The following is a 6953-nucleotide window of genomic DNA, read 5'->3' as shown; positions in this document are numbered from 1 at the left end:
TTATGAGGCACCTACGTGAGTGCACACATTGTGGATGTAATGCCTTAATGGATTTGGGGTCCTTATTTGGGAGGACCCTCCTTGCAATAAACTATTTATGTACTTGGGGCCGTCCAAGGACAGAAAGGCAACCTGCTCCACGAAGAGCCAACATATTGGGGGGGGGCATCTTTTCAATGATGCGCATTTCACTCAGATACCTAAAGTTGTATTAGAAACAACCTTTTCAGGCTGGGTAGAGGCTTATCCTACCTGAACAGGAGAGTCTAAAGTTACTAGAATCCATCTGGAGGAACTCACTGTGAGATGGGCTCCCACGACCACCAGGAGCTGCTGGCCCAGGACTGGGCCTTCACTGAATTCCTGTGCATGTTCAGCAGCACGGAGTAGGACCAAGTCTCGAAGGACAGTGGGATGATGGGCATCTGCAGTCTAGGGAAAGAGTCCAAGCACATGGAATATGACATGCTGGTGAGGGGGGCCGAGGACAGGAAGTTGCAGAGACAGCTTGACAACTCAAGGTATCACTGTGTTTGGCTGCTCCATGGCAGTGCCCATCAGGGGACAATTTGCTTCTTACTGTCTACACCTTGATTTGCTGCACAATGTCCTACGGTCTCCCATCAACTTCTTTGAGTGGACCCCCAGTGGGTATCTGGTAAACCTAGAGAAAAGTCTCCAGGACTGGACAGGGTGGCCTCAATGATCCTGCAGGTCACCAAGATGTTCATAGGCTCCTCCATACAGAGTGATAATAGACCTTCTTTGGAATCAGATGCAACCCTACAAATAAGCAAAGCCTTATATCTAGAATAGAAATCGCATACATCCTGGAATTGATGCAGGACAGTGGGTTAGGGTATTGCCACTTGTCCCCCTCCAGATGAGGATAGCCCTCAGAGACAGGCTTAAGTTAAGCCTCTAAGAACAGTTTATGAGACACCCTTCCTAATACCACCCCAAGGTAAGTATGGTAACACAACCGTGAGTAAAAAAGAAATAGAGTAAAAACACATGTCCAATGAGTGGATCAGGTGCTAACCGCACTCTGCATGAGTTTTCCTCCTTCAGCTCCCTGTCCTGGGTGACAGAGAAGTGAAAGGGACCCTATGAGTGTATCTAAGCAGCACACTGTGTTTGAAATGATCACACATGCAAACCTTGGTCCATGATACGAAAGCAAAGGGGTTTCCCATGAAAGAAGAGCCCCAGTGGAGGGCTTTTAGGCAATCTGTAAGTACCTGTTTAAGGAAAAGGGGGAAAATGTTGACATTTTTACTAATCTTTGTTTGGTTATTTGTTCTGTTTATAGGATGGAAGGACAATTCCTTACTGAAAATTCCCCTGGGCTGTTGCGTGTTCTGTAGATTTGTCTTGCTGCTGGGTTTGTCATCCTTCACCTAGTTCAGTGCAAGTATTTCCATATATGATTTCTGAATTTACAGAAGCTGCTCTCTCAGATCACCGATGGGGACAGCTAAATACCGTGTGCTCAGAGGTCCCATTTCTTCCTAGCCCAGCCCTGTATCACACACTGTGTGCAAGGGACAGTCCATTTCACCTTGTCCATCCTCACTGTTTTACTTGTTACTTATGACTTTTTTCACCTGCTAATCTGTTGTTATAAATATACCGCCAGAGCTTTGCAGTGGCACACATAAGTATAAAGCTTCCATCTACAAAACTGCCCCAAATTCAGCAGGAAGAAGCTAGATGCCTACATTACCCCTCCTCACATGGATATGGAGGGTGAACTTGACAGTAGGCAATATGTAACAGGGGGAATGGGCGTCGGCCCTTTGCTCTCTAACATGGCCTTCAATTTTCAGGCTGCCTCGAGCACCTGGGGCATCGCTGTGGCCATCGAGGCTCCCGCAACAATGTGAATATCAGCCTAACAGCTGAGTTTAAACCAGTTTGAAGAATATATTGAAGAATTTGGAACAACATCTATGGCTCAGCAGGCTCAGCATTCAGCTTTTCTGCCCCAGCTAACACAGGCACTACTGGACTCTTTGGTGGTACTAAGAACAAAGGTTTTGGATTTGGTACTGGGTTTGGCACAACAACAGGAGCAAGTACTGTTTTAGGTACTGGTTTGGGAACTGGCCTGGGATTTGGAGTATTTAATACAAGCAACAACAGCAAACTACATGAGGTGGTCTCTACAGTCAGCCTACACAAGCTCCTACCCAGTCCAACCAACTGATAAATACTGCGAGTGCTCTTTCTGCTCCAATGCTATTGGGAGATGAGAGAGACACTATTTGGGCAAAATGGAATCAACTGCAGGCCTTTTGGGGAACAGACAAAGGATAGTTTAACAATAACATTCCACCAGTGGAATTCACACAAGAAAATTCCTTTTGCCGATTTAAGGACAGAAGTTGTCATTTATGTTGTTGAGTGTTCTCCAAATGGTACTTCGAGAAGAGTTTCAGCTACAACTTTTTTTTTTTTTTTTTAATTTGAGACAGAGTCTCACTTTGTTGCCCAGGCTAGAGTGAGTGCCATGGCATCAGCTTAGCTCACAGCAACCTCACACTCCTGGGCTCAAGCGATCCTCCTGCCTCAGCCTCCTGAGTAGCTGGGACTACAGGCATGCGCCACCATGCCCGGCTAATTTTTTCTATATATATTAGTTGGCCAATTAATTTCTTTCTATTTATAGTAGAGACGGGGTCTCGCTCTTGCTCAGGTTGGTTTCAAACTCCTGACCTCGAGCAATCTGCCTGCCTGCACCTCCCAGAGTGCTAGGATTACAGGATTAAGCCACCATGCCCAGCCTCAGCTACACCATTATATGCCCATTTTGAGCAAGCCAATGTGAAAACCCAACTGCAGCAACTTGGCATAACCCTTTCCATTACTAGAACAAAACTTTCTCCAGCACAAATCAAACAGCTTTTACAGAATCCTCCTGCTGGTGTTGATCCTATCATCTGGGAACAAGCCAAGCTGGATAACCCCGATTCTGAAATGGTGGGTTTCAAAGAGCTGCTCCGAAGACTGAAGGTTCAAGATCAGATGACTAAGCAGCATCAAACTAGATTAGATATCATATCTGAAGATACTAGTGAGCTACAAAAGAATCAAACTGCAACCGTGGCCAAAATTGCAGAATACAAGAGGAAACTCCTGGATCTTTCCCATAGAACCTTATAGGTCCTGATTAAACAGGAAATTCAAAGGAAGAGTGGTTATGCCATCCAGGCTGATGAAGAGCAGTTGCGAGTTCAGCTAGATACGATCCAGTGTAAATAAATGCACCGACTCAGTTCAAGGGCAGACTAAATGAAGTGATGTCCCAAATCAGGATGCAGAATCATTTGGGGCAGTCAAATCAGAAGAAAGATATTATATAGATGCAGATCTGTTATGAGAAATCAAGCAGCACTTGAAACAACAACAAGAAGGCCTTAGCCATTTGATTAGCATCATAGAAGATGATCTAGAAGGTATAAAGTTGGTAGAACATGGATTGATTGAAACTATCCGCATCAGAGGTGGTGTCTTTAGTTGACAGCTCACAGGCCTGTGTTAGGAGTTTTGTGAAATGCATCGTCTTTGTGCGTCAGGCCTTCCTTAAGAATGAACCTGACCACATGGAGGGAACAGCAACAACAAAAAAGGTAAATAATCCTCTCCCGGCTTGGTTTTTTGAGAAGGTTACTAACAAATTACTGGTCATCAAATCTGAAATACCATAGTCACCTCACAGCTCTTCAAAGAAAACCTTTGAAAGATTTATATCTAAAAGCTGTATTTACTTTTTAAAAAAAGTGTGTAATTACCAAAAGCATATGTACTATTGTACATTTTTACAACAGCATTTCTTAAACCTAATCGGTGTTTAATGATTATTTGTCCCTTGAACTTGTACTCTGCTTTCCATAGCAAGTAAATATTACATATCTACTTTGCATGTGACAAAATCAACTGTATAATTACTTGACTGTTGGAGGTTTATACTTCAGAATGTAAATGTACATCAGTTTTTATATTTGTGAATTCATCTGTGGGAGGAGTAAAGAAAATCTAAAAGCAAAAAAAAAAAAAAATCAACAAAAAACAACAGGGGGAATGGCCTGAAAAAAATATGTATATAGACTTTCTATCTGTTTAAAACTTAACTCGTTTTAGGAACTGAAACCTATATTCTGTCTCAGGCCAGTGGTGGCAGGGAGGGACACAAGAATGCCCTTTGATGTTTGTGGTACAGGAGAGGGCTTGGCAGAACCCTCTGGATGTAGGCCCAGGGTGCTCTGCCTTCTGCCACCGCCTGCTGGTGGGTGGAGATCACTAGGTTAAGGCCAATGACCTCGTCTTCATCTGAGATGGGCTGCATCCAAGTGGAGCCTGAAGCTCCGTATTTCTGCTTGTCATTAGGAAAATTGGTTCTTTACCACTAGACTCTGCCATTTTCCTCATTTTACAGAAAATTAAGAAATCGTTTTCTTTAAAAAAAAAAGAAAGGAAAGAAAAGAAATAAAGAGAGAAAAGGAAAGTGAAAAGCCAACTTACAGAATGGGAAAAAACATTTGTAAACCACCTGTCTGGTGGGGACAGGTATTCAGAATATATACAGAACTCTTACAACTGAATATACAAAGATAAGTATGTGCAAAGAGTTTGAACAGACATTTCTCCAAAGAAGTATACAAATGGGCAATGAGCCCAGTGAAGTTGCTCAACATCAGTGGCCAGCAGGGATATGCAAATCAAATTGGAGGCGACACTCCTTCACTCCTACTAGAATCACTGTCACCAGGCCCCAGAGGATGCCTGGAATTGGAACCCTGTGATTTTGCCAGGGCGGAATGTGTAGAGATGACTTCTGGAGCAGTGGGCGAGAGTGTGGAGTGTGGCGTGTGAGGGCTGGGAGTGTGTCTCACTACCTCCGAGTTTCCGGGCAGTGGGTGTGTCTCTTGGCCTCCTGCCCACCTCCTTTCCTCCCCATGCCTGTTGGGGGCAGCCTCCAGATGCTCCACGACAGGCGCCTCCACCACCCCTGAGCCTTTCTAAGTTCCTCAGGTGGAAGGAGGGAGCTCTGCCTGTGGCCCCCATTTCCTGTCACCTCCTGGCACAGAAAGTGCCCCCAGGCCTGTGCTGCCCGCCTGCCACAGGCAGTTCCCACCGCTGTGACCCTGCCAGAGGTGCGCACTCCCTGCCCCCCCCACCCGGAGGTAGGGGATATCTGGCGCCCCCTTCGCTGCCTGGGTCACTGGGGCCCCGGCAGAGCAACTCAGTGGGCACCGCGAGCCAGGTGCCTAGAGATTCCGGGGACCGGAGTTGGCGGGTACTGCAACCCAGGAGAGCCTTCTGCGAAAGGCATTAGTGGTGGAAGTGAGCACACACCTCAAAGGTCGCTGCCTGCGGAAGTCCAGTCAATATCCCTGGAAAAAGGCGAAGGCACCCGCACTGCTCTCAGGCGCCCGGGTCCTGGTTCCGAGACCCTGGGCCCTCCTGGCGCCAACCCCACCTGGTCAGCCCAGCCCACCACCACCCGGGGTGCCTGGCCCCAGGCTTCTTGACTCCCTCACCTTACTATAGTCACCTACCTCATGTCAAAGCCATGGAAAAGGAGCTCTGTGATAGTTTCTCTCGCTCCTGCCTGGATCACTCATTGGCCCCACACCCAAGAGGGAACGTTGACTGGCTCACTCCTTGTCCTTTCAGGGAGACTTCACACCACTGCAAACCAACATCAACACTGTATCTATTCTGATTTTTAGACTTTGATATTTTATGCTCAGGAATGCAAATCCTGTCATATTGTCTATTAGAAAATTTGTACCAGTTTTCACTCCCTCTATTGGTCCATGTTTCACTGTTCTCTGCCAGAGCTGGGTGTTAACAGTTTACCACTGTTTAGCCAATGTTGCAATTGGGTGAAATGATAAATGTTTAAATTGTATCAATTGGCAGAGTAATATTGTATCTAAGATTTTATTCTACACAGTCATATAGGTGTTTTCCCAAGAATGGTTATTGTAGCATTTTGTTTTTGTAAAAGTAACTAACTGCGGCCGGGCGCGGTGGCTCACGCCTGTAATCCTAGCTCTTGGGAGGCCGAGGCGGGCGGATTGCTCAAGGTCAGGAGTTCAAAACCAGCCTGAGCAAGAGTGAGACCCCGTCTCTACTATAAATAGAAAGAAATTAATTGGCCAACTGATATATATATAAAAAAAAAAAATTGGCCGGGCATGGTGGTGCATGCCTGTAGTCCCAGCTACCCAGGAGGCTGAGGCAGAAGGATCACTTGAGCCCAGGAGTTTGAGGTTGCTGTGAGCTAGGCTGACGCCACGGCACTCACTCTAGCCTGGGCAACAAAGCGAGACTCTGTCTCAAAAAAAAAAAAAAAAAAAAAGTAACTAACTGGAAACAATCTTTCTCTTCAATGAAAACTGGTTACAAATATTGTGAGACAGTCATTTTATGGAATGTCATTCCGGTTAATAAAGAAAGTGAATCTGTATGGGCCTGTGTGGGAAGATCTTCAAGTATGTTATTCTGAGATATAAGGTAGCTGCTGCAGAGTACACATGGTTTCACATTTGTTTTAAAAATAAACATTTATACATACACATTCCTATTTTATTAAAGAAAACAGAATTCACAAAACTGATTACAAGTTGGTTTATCCCCATGTAATCAAAATAAATATAATTGAAAACCTATGTGACAGGAATTAGTCACAGAATATGCCCAATAATAGGTATTTTACAAATTATCAGACTAGATCCCCAGGAGGAACACAGCGACAGTGGCAAGGATGCGAAATGTAGCTGAGTTGTGTCTGGGAACTCCAAGCACCCCTTCCTGTCTGTGTGGTTGTCCAAAGACATCAATGTGCAGACAGGCCCACGTGTTTCATTTTACTTTTGATTTTCAGGGATCACTTTTACCAAAATTTAATTTTGCTTTATAATCAGGTAATAATATTGACACAC

At 45.0% G+C, this 6953-nt stretch overlaps 1 pseudogene; it reads left to right on the top strand.

Moving 5' to 3' along the window:
* Positions 1–453: 453 nt before the first annotated feature.
* Positions 454–3523, top strand: LOC105858055 (nucleoporin p54-like; annotated as a pseudogene).
* Positions 3524–6953: the final 3430 nt, after the last annotated feature.

The sequence above is a fragment of the Microcebus murinus genome, chromosome 5, assembly GCF_040939455.1.
Source record: "Microcebus murinus isolate Inina chromosome 5, M.murinus_Inina_mat1.0, whole genome shotgun sequence".
Lineage (NCBI taxonomy): Eukaryota > Metazoa > Chordata > Mammalia > Primates > Cheirogaleidae > Microcebus > Microcebus murinus.
This window is presented reverse-complemented; position numbering and strand designations above follow the sequence as displayed.